At 43.9% G+C, this 14,614-nt stretch overlaps 1 long non-coding RNA gene across 1 annotated transcript in view; it reads left to right on the top strand.

Annotated features, from left to right (window-relative positions):
- The first annotated feature begins 201 nt into the window (after nt 1–201).
- The window catches only part of LOC128314154 (uncharacterized), a 228,462-nt gene continuing 214,049 nt past the window's right edge, over nt 202–14,614 (top strand). Inside the window, exon 1 of the long non-coding RNA XR_008295650.1 lies at nt 202–1,078. This is a non-coding gene — a long non-coding RNA (uncharacterized LOC128314154). The remainder of the gene's footprint in view (nt 1,079–14,614) is intronic.

Raw genomic sequence — 14,614 nt, 5'->3', positions numbered from 1 at the left:
ATCACCTGGGAGGCTCTTTCCCAAAGGCCCTTCCCAGGACTCACTGGAGGGGGCACGGATATTGAGCTGGGCCTGTAGGAATCTGCACTCTAATCTGAGTGCCCTAGGAAGGAGGTGTGGGGCCTCCCCCTGACAAGGCTTCCGAAGCCATTAGAGAAATTCGGGGTCCTGGGGCACCACGGTTGCCTGGCCAAAGGCAGCTGGTAATATTCTGGATTACTTTGCTCCGGATTCCTAACCCCCTGTGGCTCCCTGGGAAATTCTTGGAAATTCTCGCCCCGGTTAAGGGGGAGATGGAACAAAGGAGGATAAAAAAAAAAAAAAAAAGGAGCCAGACCCTTTTATCTCTTCTGGGAAAATAGCTCCAAAGCACTCTGGCCAGTTGGCTAGCTGAAGTCAGGCATGCGGTGTTGAGCCCCGGGAGGGAGAAAATGGAATTGGTCCCCATAGGTAAAGGACTCAGGGCACCGGCCTCAGGATCCCTGGAAGCGAATTAGCCCTGTGAGCCTGCAGTGTCCCCAGATGGAAACGTACTCCCCGCAGCAGCCCTCCGCTCAAAGGGGCCAGGACCTTGCCTGAAGCGTCAGGTGGGTGTGTGCAGCACAAGTGCCTGTAACAACAAGTGTTCGAAGTTTCAAGAATAACCCGAAAGATGCAGGGTTTAGGAAAACAAAAGCGGAGACTGGCTGCGCTCACATGGAGGAAAGATACAGGGCTCCTTGCACATGACGAGGTTGTATTTACACACATATTCCACCGCGAACTTTGTCACGGTTACGAATAACACGACGCGGTTCACATGAGGCTTTGATACAATTTTCAATTCGCTGCTCACCAGGGCAAGGGTGAGACTCTTCTGTGACAAGTGGGTAGGGGCAATGTGTCTCCCAAGTGTTTCCCTGACCTGATGTGTCGTTTGGCAAGGACAGGATTATACGTATGATAAAGTTGTCTGGAATATGTCAGGGCGAAACAGAGTGAAACACAGTTCCCTGTGGCAAAATTCTCTTTGTTCATTACAAATCTGTGGACTTGGCCACCAGACCCTCCGGCAAAGATTGTCGTTGAAAATTAGCGTGTGCTGAACAGGGTCGGGGAATGCTGGGTCACACGAGTCCAAGGGTCCCCTTTGACGCTTACAACCCACAGGTGGCATAGAAGAGGAAGTCACACAACTGTCCCCGTTTAGGCAGCAGGATGATAGATGGGTGTCTGAAAAATTGAAGCAGCTATTGACATACTAAAACATTAAATGTAAAAAAAAAAAAAAAAATCCATACCTACCAGTCACAAAATAATTGCCTCTCCAGAGAACACAAGGGGGGGCGGGGGGGGGGGAGAAAGAAACTGGTTTGACGTGTCCTCAAGAATCTAAATACAAATCGGCCCGACTCAGTCTACAAACGACAAAAAGAAACTGCACTACCCTTAGCCACAAAAGACCCCTTTTCGATAGCTAGCAAGTCTCGTTGAAGGAGAAAATAATCATGGTGACCTGTGATTTCTGTGTCCTGAGCCTCAGGAAATCATACATGGTAACACCAGCAGTGATCGGACCCCAGAGAGTTAGGGGGCCGCCCCTCAGAAGAGCCCAGACAGCACCATTTCACCTACAGAAGCAAGACTTGGGATTCCAGGGAAGCCAGATAAGGGAGGCGAGAATGGGCACCCATGAGAATCCCTCTTACTTTCCTCCTTTTTTTCTTTTTCTTCTCCATCTTTCTTTTCTCTTTAGAGGCAAGGATTTGGAAAACTCAGAATCCCCGTCAATAAAAGGTGACAAGTCGGGATCACCACATGACAAATTTAGTACAAATAACAGTGAGAGAAGACAGTTTGAATGAAGCTAGAGTCCCCGGAGGGTTCATTTGAATTTAGGGAAGAAAGGAAAAGCACAGACCTCATTTTGCCAGGGAGACGAGAATATTAGGGCTAGCTTAAAAATAAGCAAAGCACTTCATTTTGCACAGCCTCTGATCTCTTCTTTACCTTATCATGTGAACACGTGGCAGAAAGTCGACACTGGTATGACTTAAATATGAAATCATATTTTACTGTAAGGGAGAAAAGCTATTTGCTGCCGAGGACATTTAATGTCAATCTCAAAGCAGTAATTAGCATCATACTTATAGCTGAGATGCTCTAGGAAGACCCATTAAAGAGGAGACCAGAAAAGGGTTCACACTGTCACCACGCCTCTTCAACACGGTCCTAGTAAAGGACTGGTATCCAACATATACAAAGAACTCTTAAAACTCAACAATAAGAAAGCAAACAGTCTGATGCAAAAAAACAAAAACAAAAACAAAAAAACAAACAAACAAACAAAAAATCACATCAAAGACTTTAACAGACACCTCACCAGAAAGTATACGAGAGCTCTGGATTTTCTCTTCAATATTTCTGCGACCCTAAAGCTGCTCTAAAAAAATAAAGCCTTTTGTAAAGCAGCTTGTGAGATGTAATTAAATGAGTGCGAACGAATTCTTAACCTCCTTCTTTCTTTTCAGTTTTAAAAAAAATCTTTTTAAGTCTGCTTATTTATTTTGAGAGAGACAGAGAGAACGTGACGGGGGAAGGGCAGGGGCGGGGGGGGGGGGGGGGAGAGGATCCCAACGGGGCTCGAGGCCATCAGAGCACAGCCTGGCGTGGGTCTTGAATCCACAAAACCATGAGACCGTGACCTGAGCCGCTATCGAGAACTGGGTGTTCAACCAACTAAGCCACCCAGGTGCCCCTTCCTTATTTTTAAAAAAATTTTGTTTATTTATTTTAAGTAAGCTCTACCCCCAACCTGGGGCTCAAACTCACGACCCCGAGACCAAAACTCACATGCTCTTCTGAGACAGCCAGGTGCCCCTATTAACCTTGTTATTAATGGCAATACCTAGTAGGAGAAAGAGCCACTGTATGTATGTGTCTACAGATGTGTGTATGTATATATAATTGTGTATATTATGTATATATGTGCGAATATATCTATAGCATATGCCCAGGAATAAACTTATCAAAACAATGTGAGATTCCATCCAAGAAAAACAAAAATAGACTATAAAGGACATCTAAAGATAAACAGGATGGGGGCACCTCGGGGCTCAGTCGGTTAAGTGTCCGACTTCAGCTCAGGTCATGATCTCACGGTTCATGGGTTCGAAACCCATGTCAGGCTCTGTGCTGACAGCTCAGAGCCTGGAGCCTGCTTCGGATTCTGTGTCTCCCTCTCTCTCTGTCCCTCCCCCGCTCACGCCCTGTCTCTCTCTGTCTCTCAAAAGTGAATAAAAATGTTTTAAAAAATTAAAAAACAAAAAAACTGGAGAGGTTTAGAGAAAGTTGTCATGTTCCTGGAGGATAAGCTTATCAGTTGCAAATATGACATTTTTGCCCCAAATTAACTACAGGTTCAATGAAAGTCCGCGAACTTTCTAATGGATTTTTTTTCTAATATTGAATGACAATTCCAAAGATAATCTGAAGAAAATAAATAGGTAGGTGTACTCATTTCTTCTAAAGATGAGTGATGATGAAGGCTTTAACACATACGATAAACCTACAGTAATTAAAAAATAAACACATCTAAAGAAAGGAAACTGTTCTGACAGAAGACGCAGAAGGCTTTGCATGAAAATGGTGATATAATAAATTCGTGGGGAAAGAGTCATTTGATAAATAGTACTGAGAACATGGTTAGCTGTAGGAAATCAAATAGCGATGTCTTGATTAAGGAGATAATAGGGAACCCATCACACAGCTTTCTGGCCCTGCTGAAAACAGCTAACCAGTATCTGGTTAATGCGTATTTAGAGGTTGGGTCCCGCCTGTGCTCATGAATTCCTTAGACCGTGTTATCCATGGAATATCTTATCTTGTTCTCCACCCTGCTTTCCACATCTGCTTGTTTGTAGTCTTGGGAACACCTTGTTTTTTTGCGCGCTTTCTATATGTTCTTACCCGCACGTCGTCGCTGACGTATTGCGCAATGTTTCCCCTAACGTATGCCTAATAAATACGGGAGCTTGAGAAGGAGACTTCCCCTAGCCTCCCTCTCACCTCTCTTGACTTGCACGGAGTCTTGAGTAATCCTCTCTGCCGCCAAACCCGCAGTTGGTGACCCTGACCCGATATGATAGCCTTGAGAGGAAAATTTTCAGGTGGCAGAATCGACAAGTTCAGAAGAAAGTGAAACTGTCCAGCCTCCAGACAGTCCTTACCCAGATAAGGGACAGCAGTACCTGTTGGGGAGAGTTGCCAATGTGTCTAGTTTTCAGTAAGAGTATTGCTCTCCTCTTTCTTAACCATGGGCCAAAAAATGATAAAGGAACACGATTGTATTTAAAAAACCTTACAGCAGCTTTTAAAAGGCGGCTCATTGTCCTGTTACAAAAGATCAGTTAAGGGGCGCCTGGGTGGCGCAGTCGGTTACGCGTCCGACTTCAGCCAGGTCACGATCTCGCGGTCCGTGAGTTCGAGCCCCGCGTCAGGCTCTGGGCTGATGGCTCAGAGCCTGGAGCCTGTTTCCGATTCTGTGTCTCCCTCTCTCTCTGCCCCTCCCCCGTTCATGCTCTGTCTCTCTCTGTCGCAAAAATAAATAAACGTTGAAAAAAAAAAAAAAAGATCAGTTAAGTAAACTGTTAGGAACAACACGAGGTGCCCGTCCCTGGTTCCCCGACCATGGTACAGTTGACTTAGACCTACGGGAACCAGTGGGAAAAAATTTTAAAAAGAAAACATGAAAAAGTAGAGAAGGTTCCCACTTCCATTTTAATGACCTGGAGTTTAGTCTGTACGGCATTATGTTTGTTGTACGTATCTCCAGAGGGGGAACAAATTAAGAAGGCAAGCCTGACCCCCACCTCTCTTACGGCACCTCCTACAAAAGAGGATGACTTCTCTCCACCGCCCTTCCTTTCCCTATTCCTCCCGATCGCTTAAAGCCAATACCTAGATGGGAAGGAAGCAAACCATCAATTATGCGGTGATGTTTACAAGAGGGATACGCTGCTGGGAGTTTCATGCATTCCCCGTCATTACCACTGCTGGACATCAGCCTAGGCACGAGTCCCTCCCTTTTATTGTCTTTGAGGAATCGAAACGAACTGTTGCTGAGAATGGTGTCCAAAGCTCCTTTCTTAAGGGGAACGGTTATGAAATGAACCCTTGGGATTGGAAGGCATTAACAAAACCCACACTTTCCCTCGCTGAGCATGCTGTGTGCACTTGAGACTATCAAGAAGGTTGTGCCACACAGGCAATTCGTAATCGAGACTTGGGTATTCCGATAGGAGTAGATTGCAGCAGAGGACTTCTGGGCAAAGTGATAATGAGGAAGATGTTCAAGTTGTATTGCAGCAACTGGCCAAGACGACGCTAGTGTGGACTGCCAGGCTGTTCTCTCTTGCATCCATACTCAAGGCAGAGGTATCACTGAGTTCATCAGGGCATGCCAGCATATGGGAACTGAGATACATAAATCACAAATTCTTTCGGCTATTATGAGGCCATCTCTAGCCTCTCATGCCTGCTTTAAATGTGGAAAACCAGGGCGCATACAAAAGGACTGTCACCAACGAACAAGGGGACAAACCAATAAAGATGGTCCCAGAAGTGGAGAAGGAAAACATTGGGCAGATCAACACGCATCTAAATTTGATAAGGAAGGACGACCCCTCTCGGGAAATGAGGAAAGGGGCATCAGCTCCCACGCCCCCAATCCCAAGTGGTGGGAAACCACTATTCCTCGGGTTTTCTTAAACCAGGTCAAGGATGAGTTACAGACTTGGGGGCAGCCACCACAGGAAGTGCAGGATTGGATTTATGCACCACCTCGGAATTCATTTGAAAGGAACAAGATCGTGTGTATGCAACACCCACTGGGATATAGGGTTCCTTACCTCCCAGTACAGTGGAGATTTTTTCTAGGAAGGTCCAGCCCAAGAAGAAAGGGAATTTTTGTACTATGTGGAGTCATCGACTCAGATTTTCCCGGGGAAATTCACCTTATGCTAAAGGTTAATGGGTTACAAATTACCCCGTCTGGAACACGATTAGCACAACTACTCCTCATCCCTCTGAAAGTTCTGGACGCTTTCACACAACAAAGGGGAAATAAAGGATTTGGCGGCATGGGATCCAAGGAATTATATTGGACTCAGATCATTCAATCTGAGGAACCTTTTTAAACTATTACTGTGAACGGAAAGCGATTGACAGGGCTAATTGGTACCAGAGCAAATATCTCTGTTCTTGCTTCCCATGAATGTCTTAAAGAGTCAGAAAAAGACCTAGCCTCTTAGCTGTTGCCGGAGTGGCACCGGAGGCCCCAACACTCCATTATAAAGCAAAAGGCTCCCCAGGTGTGTTGGGCCAGAAGGACAAACAGGTTACCTCCAACTCTTTATTCTTCCTGTCCCTATGTCTTTATAGGGAGGGGACTTACTTAAACAATGGAAAGTAGTCATTCAGTCTTTGTAATAGGGCCACTGTTACAATTCTTCCCCTTCCCCTGGTATGGAAGTCTTCCATGCCTGTTTGGATTGAACAGTGGCCCCTAAAAGGGGAGCGATGAAAACAAGCTAAACATCTGGTTTCAGAAGCCGGTCATATCGAACCTTCCACCAGTCTTTGGAACACACCCATTTTTACAATTCCTAAAACATCAGGTAAATGGAGATTGTAACATGACCTCAGGACTATCAAGGCCATTATCCACCCTTTGGGGGTAATGCAGCCAGGCTTGCCCAACCCTGCCCAACCCACGTGGCCTATTATAGTCATAGATCTTAAGGACTGATTTTTTACTATACTTTAGCCAAAAAAAGGTAAAGAACGTTTTGCCTTTTCTCTACCTGTGACTAACAAGCAAGAGCCTTTGTCTAGATATCAATGGAAAGTATTACCTCAAGGAATGGCTAATAGCCCAACCGTATGTCAATATTTCATTCAACAAGCCTTACTGCCCACTCGTAAAAAAATTCCATCCTGTCTAATTTATCATTATATGGATGATATTTTTCTTGCTGCTCTTACACAGACCTTACTTTTCACGATAGATCAACATTTACAGCTTTCCACAAAAGACCATGGGCTTCAAATAGCTCCTAAAAAGGTTCAAATGCAGGAGCCTTGGCAATATCTGGGACATATAGCTTTTGCTCGGATAATACGGCCTCAACACATCTCCTTAGATACTACTCGATACCTACCTTAAGTGATTTTCAAAAAATTTTAGGAGCTATTAATTAGATTCATCCCACTTTGGGAATTACTATGGAACAACTTTGTGATTTATTTACTAGTTTAAAAGGAGGCACTGCTTTAGACTCTCCTCATAGTTTAAGCCCTGAAGCAGAAAAAGAATTATTATTGAACAGGCATTGAAAAACAGGCAACTGCATCACCAACGGTTGGGTTACCCCGTTTGTCTGTTTCTATTTCCTACCCTCCATAGGCCCACCAGACTTCTCGGCCAACTTATAAAGAAACCAATGTTTAGAATGGTTTCGATGAAGGAGCGTGAGGCAAACTGAGGACCAAAGTCCAAGCTAGCACAGCCTGCTTCCGGGTGGGACATGTATGATATTCCTTGGACACTCCCAGCTACCCCAAAACAGGGAAGGACAAAAAAAAAACAAATGGTTAAACTGATAAGAGTCTCTACCAATTTACCAGAAAAAGGCCATCCCATCACAGCCTAAAGTCGAAGCAACTCTCTACTGTCTTAGTGTCAATGCTTTGCTGGAGGGAAAAACGACCTCAGCTTGACAATAGCTAAGCCTCCAGTAAGTCTTTGAAAGTCCCTTTGGAAACTCTCTCTTGCCTTTGACTCCGTAAAAGGGTCGCTCCTCACACCTGCAGTCAGCTCTTCCTGCCTACAAGTCCTGTCCCCGTGCTTTAACAAAATCACCTTTTTGCCCCAAAGACGTCTTCAAGAATTCGCCGGCTCCAGATCCCACAAACCCCACCATCACCTCCAAACCTCATCCTTTGGTGACCAAAGGTGGGGCTTCCGGTCTTTTCCTCTGGACTCTGAGCCGGTGCAAATTTGGAAAGTAGACTTTCTGTTTTCCTCCTTTACTCTCATTTCAGGGGCTTTTCAAGAAGTATGGTCTGATTGGAACACTTTCACGTCAATCGCTCAGGCTGTGATCCTCCAGCTTGTGGCTACTTCATGGGGAGGAGGAAGCCTGGCTTTTGGCTGGAAGCTAGTACCCTGCCCGGAATGGTAATAAGATCCAGGAAATTGATGCCCTTTCCTGTCCTGATATAAAGTTGTCTGTCGTGGGCACAGGATAGCCACCTAAGTCCCCAGGATGGCCACCAGTCAATCTTAAGACTCCTGTGTGAGGTTTCCCCCTCACTGGTGTATTGTGACTCCCTCCACAACTCTGGTCTAGCCACTTCTGGCCAAGGGACCTCCACTGGGAGCCAGCTGAAACCAGCACCCAAATGAATTAAAACCCAACTGGGGGAGGGGGGCGTTTCCTAGGGAAGTTGGCTGTAAAGACTGTATGTGTTGGAATGTGGCTTAGGCCATGATGGATTTTCGTCTCTACTGTTTCCTGTCAATGGCCTCTACTGACTACTAGTTAAATTACAAAATTGGGCAATTCCCACCTTGTAACTTTCCTAGTGTTTTCCATGGGTTAAAAATGGTGGTTCCTTGGCTTTCTCAGCAAGGCAAACTCAGTCCATATGCCAGGCACCCATTTGTAGCCTAGGATGCAATGGGGAAGTGGGGAGATGCTAGCATCGGTCCTTTGGGAGCCTTTAGTCATTTGGACGCTCTGATTTCTTTTGAGGGACGCCTAGGGTCGCTTTGACACCAGGAACCTCTGACATAACCTGCGCAGGGGATGCCACCCAGGAGTCCCGGAGGGTTCTTGGGGTAATGGACTCTCTCTCTCTCTCTCTCTCTCTCTCTCTCTCTCTGTCTTTCTCTCTAGGAGGAGCACGGAAGCTTCTCTTTGGTCCCCAAGGACTCTCCCTTGAGATGCTTTTTTGACCCATTGGAAACTATTTGGATTGCAAAATTTAGGAAAGGACTGATCCCTGTAACACTGCATGACCTTTAATAGGATCTAGCGGGAAGATCTCTTCCGCAGGAAACAGGGCAAACGGATGGAGGTACCCTGGGTCCAGGCCTTCCTGGCTCTAAATCAGGACCCAGAACTAAGGGCCTCTTGCAGAAGGTGTTTGCTTGAATGTGTTTAGCAGGTAAACTCCCTCCTGACATTGGACATCTAAACAGGCCTCCTCCTGATAGAACCCAGTCCCTGGAGGAAACACAGGCCATCCCTAATGAAGGATTGCTCATTTCCACTCTTTCTGTTCCTCCTCAGATGGATATGAGGGCTTCTCCCTCATTCATTTCCTGGGTTAAGGGCTATAATTAAAACCGACTGCGGGTAGTCTATCTCAGGATGGGGACTTGAAGGGATATTCCCAAGCAGCTGCTGAAACTCCAGTTGTTTTTGGAGAAATTCCTTATCTTCTCTGGCCTGACGTGGACTGGCTAATTCCACTAGCTGGAGGGAAAAACAGAAACAAAAAAAAAACCGAAAAACAAAAACCTGGTGTCTGCTCATCTGTCTGAGTTGACAGGCTTTAGGACCAGGAAACGTCTCTCTCTGCCCTCTGGGCTTTTTACTCCCTTCTGGCTTCTTGGCCAAACCTCACCTCCTCAACCTTCCCCTCCCCCTCCTCCTGGTGCCTGAGGCACCATCAGGTCCTCCTCCCACCCTCAAGGTGAAGAGAGAAGAGCACCTCCTTGGACCGCCCACTTCAGATTCCCCAGCTGGTGTCCCGGGTAAAAACCAACAATGGGGAACAAATTGACTTTTAAATGGATGCAGGTGAAACACATTCAGTATTTAACCTAATTGAAATTTTGGTTTGAGAGAGACCTATCTTTAGAGTTATCAGCATTAAATATGAAGCTTCTATTCTACCAAGGTTCACCAAAGGTCGAATAAGCTCATGTGATCTCTGTTGCAATTTGCTGGCAAAAAGATGATTTAACATAATGGCTAAGTTTGCACGTCTCAAAGTTTTCATGGATAATTGTAACGGAATGCTAAAGTATTGCTTACTGAACGTAAGTTTGTACTTGTGACTTCTTCCTGCAGAGAAACTAAGGCTATTTGGGTCTGTCGGTGAACATGCTTTGTGCTTAACTGGTTCATGAATTTGCCATCCAAAGAATTCTGATGGAACAGACAGTTCACAATTGGTTACTACTTAGTTTTCACTGGGGACTGAGGTTTCTAAGAGTTAAAATTCTGCTAAATGTAATTAAGACTGATGGGACATTAGGGAAACAACTTTGTATGGAAAAGTAGGAGATGTGTCAAAAAGATATAAGGAATGGAAATATATATTTTTGTTGAAGGTAAAAAAGGTATTTTGTCCTAAATGAGATTGGTTGTTTGGAGAGAAATGGCTTGGGACAAAATTTGAATGCAGAGGAAAGTTGTAGAAGTTTCATGAAGGGAAATCTTTGGAAAGGAATCTTACATGTGGTTAACATGGACTAAGGTTGCAATGAATGGTGGTTGTTTTTTTTTTTTTTTAATTTGCATCTAAATTAGCATATAGTGCAACAGTGACTTCAGGAGTAGATCCCTTAGTGTCCCTTACCCATTTAGCCTATCCCTCCTCTCCAGTAACCCTCAGTTTGTTCTCCATATTTATGAGTCTATTATGCTTTCTCCCCCTCCTTGTTTTTGTATTATTTTTGTTTCCCTTCCCTTATGTTCATCTGTTTTGTCTCTTAAAGTCCTCATATAAGTGAAGCCATATGATATTTGTCTTTCTCTGACTCACTAATTTCACTTAGCAAAATACCCTCGAGTTCCATACACGTAGTTGCCAATGGCAAGATTTCATTCTTTCTGATTGCCGAGTAATACTCCATTGTATATATATATACCACATCTGCTTTATCCATTCGTCCATCGATGGACATTTGGGCTCTTTCCATACTTTGGCTATTGTTGATAGTGCTGCTATAAACATCGGGGTGCATGTGCTCCTTCGAAACAGCATCCCTGTATCCCTTGGATAAATACCTAGTAGTGAAATTGCTGGGTCGTAGGGTAGTTCTATTTTTAGTTTTTTGAGGAGCCTCCATACTGTTTTCCAGAGTGGCTGCACCAGCTTGCATTCCCAGCAATAAATGGCTTTTAAAGGTACACTGGTATAAAGTTGAAATTCTGCTTTTCTCCGTTCAAAAGATTTAAGTTTTCTTGGATTGTTGGTCTGCTCTTGATAAGAAAATGTAAACAAAGGTTTTTCTCTCTTTTGTCTGCTGGAAAACCAAGGTTTATGTTTTGTCTTTATCAGGTCTTTGATTACTTAGTTAAAACTTCTCAATGTTAAAGGAGATTTGCTTTGCTAACAACTGTATAACCCTATATATTTGCCTTTGGAATCTCTTATTGCCAACTCGGTTAAATAATTTAAAGTTTTAAGATTTGTAACAATCCATAATCCTATTTAGGAAGCACTCTATAACTTTCTAAGGTTTTAACAAATTTTCCCAGGATTTAAGTTGTAAATGGAGTCTGTGAGCAACTAGGCCTTTTATTATTATTATTTTTTAATGTTTTTATTTTATTTTTGAGAGAGAGAAAGAGAGACAGCATGAATGGGGGAGGGACAGAGAGAGAGGGACACACAGATTCCAAAGCAGGCTCCAGGCTCTGAGCTGCCAGCACATAGCCCCATGCAGGGCTTGAACCCACAAACTGCGAGATCATGACCTGAGTCAAAGTTGGATGTTCAACTGCCTGAGCCACCCAGGTGCCCATAGGCCTTTTTATTTGACATGTTTATGTTACTCTAGAAACATGTCAAACAGGGACACCTGGGTGGCACAGTTGGTTGGGCGTCTGACTTCGGCTCAGGTCGTGATCTCACGATTCGTTGGTTCGAGCCCCGCATCGGGCTCTGTGCTGACAGCTCGAAGCCTAGAGCCTGCTTCGGATTCTGTGTCTCCCTCTCCCTCTGTCCCTCCCCACTCACGCTCTGTCTCTGTCTCTCTCTCTCAAAAATAAATAAACATTAAAGAAAATTAAAAAAAAAAGAAACACTGTCAAACAAATAATGATAAACCTTAGGTTGTATTGCTTGGGTAAATGCTCTAACTGCTCAAATATAAGTGCAATTCCTGAAGTTTTCATATGTTTTGGTAATAAGGTCATCACCTGATACTCCGATTGTCAAAGTGATGTGTCCAAGAAGTAACTGGAACACCTTGTCAACTGCGTCATAATGAACTCATGGGACCGTTAACCATGTCTGTTTTTGAGTTTTGTTGTTTGTACTTAATTGTTCTGATGCTCTTACATCATCTGAAGGTGCTTCATCTTCTAAGAGATTCACCAAAAGGACTTTTAGGACAAATACAGGTATTTGACATCTGTAAGATTAATACTAAAATGGGTAAACATTTCCAGAACTAAAAAGCTGCATTCAAATGGAACAAGAATTAGGAACGTGGGACAAAATGAACTGAGGAAGAGTATCGTCTTTGTGACTCTTGTGTTAAAGTGTTGCTGGTTCTCTAATGTTTGCTCTTCCAGATTAAGGAAACATTCTCTTAAGATGTCCCTGATACACAAAAATAGGATAAAGTATTCATTTGTCAAGAAACTTTAAAGTTTCTCTCTCCCTAAACCCTCTAAAATTCAAAAACTCTCGGTAAGTGTTCTTTTTTTTTTTTTTCAGGGCAGTTACACTTATCAGCATAAGTTCAATAACAATCTGCTCTTCCCATAACAGGACACCATTGGAAACATTGGTTATTTTACAAGGCTTTGTCTGGAATGTCATCTTTGAGAGACCCGCATGGACTCAGATATGACCATACAGCTCTATGGAACTAATGTTGACTTTATGTAACATGAAGTCAGTAGAGCCCCTTGGAACTGTTGGCCTGATACCTTGCTTACCGAGTTCCCAGCAGCCTCACCAGGTGGTAAAGAAGGTCACTTCCTGGCAGGTGCAGGAACTTCAGGACATCTTGGGGACCCCGTCAAGAGGAATTCGCCCAAATCTACAGGTATTGCGGGCATGTCTGATGGCAAGTATTGGCTTGGCTTCTGGCCTGGAGAGGCTCCTGAAAGTTTGATCTAGGTTCCTTATAAAAAGTTCCAGCAAAGCAAATTTTAAAAGATCTATATGACCAACCGCTATTCTTGCTGAGCTTATGTAAACAATGAAGCCAAGGTAAAATTGGACTTATTCTACCAAGGAATTAGTTTTGATTTGGCGATCGCTTAAAATGCGGGTTTTTAGAAAAAAATTATATTTCAATAACGTACCTTTATAGATGTTGTGTTCTAGTTCTAATCGTCTTTAAATGTTAGTTGTTTGACCAAACTACACAACTTGAGGTAAACTTAAGAGATACTGTCACAATATCACAGGTATGGACAACCTTCTTGCTTGTTATTCTGTGGTGATAGTAACAAACCCCATGGGCATAGATTATAGATTATTTGAACGCCTGGAAAATGGGATGGGCTCTCCCAACAATTATATATAAAAAGTCTTTTCTCACTGTAAACCTATAAGTAGATAAAGACTATGGTGCTTTATTAAATTATTCACTTGAGGTCGGGTTAATTCATAAGTCTCTAAACGTGCAAACCATTTCATCCCTAAACCTGATCTGACAGTTACCAGAAACCCACCCATATAAACCCAGGAGACGTGGTTTATTTAAAGGATTGAAAGTCTAATACAACAGGGGATTTCACTCCAAAATGGAAGGGCCCCTACAGGGTCATATTAGGTACCCCCACTGCAATAAAGTTAGAGGGGCACTCTTCATGGGCTCCTATATCTAAAATATTTTTTTTTCAACGTTTTTATTTATTTTTGGGACAGAGAGAGACAGAGCATGAACGGGGGAGGGGCAGAGAGAGAGGGAGACACAGAATCGGAAACAGGCTCCAGGCTCTGAGCCATCAGCCCAGAGCCTGACGCGGGGCTCGAACTCACGGACCGCGAGATCGTGACCTGGCTGAAGTCGGACGCTTAACCGACTGCGCCACCCAGGCGCCCCCCTATATCTAAAATAAAACCTGTTCCCCCTTCTGGAAACCAGTGAGCAAATTAATATGCCCTCTCATACCCGTGAGCCTCGAACTTCTCTTAGGTTGGTTGTACCTTTCTTTTTCATTCTCCTTTCCCCGATTTCTACTACCAATTCCTTCTTACAATGGGCCATTCAAAAGGATCACCACGGACATTGGAGTTACAAATCAGTAAGACCAATCTAATTCCTGCTGCCTGTTCCCACTCTCATCTGAGGAGGCTCCACGCCTGACATCTAAATATCTCACTGCCAGCACTGGGAGACACGGGGTTTGTAATTTGCCCTAACCATTCACCTCTATTTTTCTTACTTCTATAAACGTACCTCTTATTAACTACCTGATTGCCTCCTGAATAAAACACAGCGGAGGCCTTAAATGACTCTCAAAATAACATTATATAACAAATACTGAGATAACTCAAATGCAGAACACAGTTCCGCAAAATAGAACGGCTTTAGACGTTTTAACTGCCGCACCAGGGGGGACGTCCGCTCTCATAAGAACAAAATGCTGTG

This window comes from Acinonyx jubatus, chromosome C1 (genome assembly GCF_027475565.1).
Source record: "Acinonyx jubatus isolate Ajub_Pintada_27869175 chromosome C1, VMU_Ajub_asm_v1.0, whole genome shotgun sequence".
NCBI classification, from domain to species: domain Eukaryota; kingdom Metazoa; phylum Chordata; class Mammalia; order Carnivora; family Felidae; genus Acinonyx; species Acinonyx jubatus.
The sequence above is the reverse complement of the archived record's forward strand: the minus strand, read 5'-3'. Positions and strand labels throughout refer to the sequence as shown.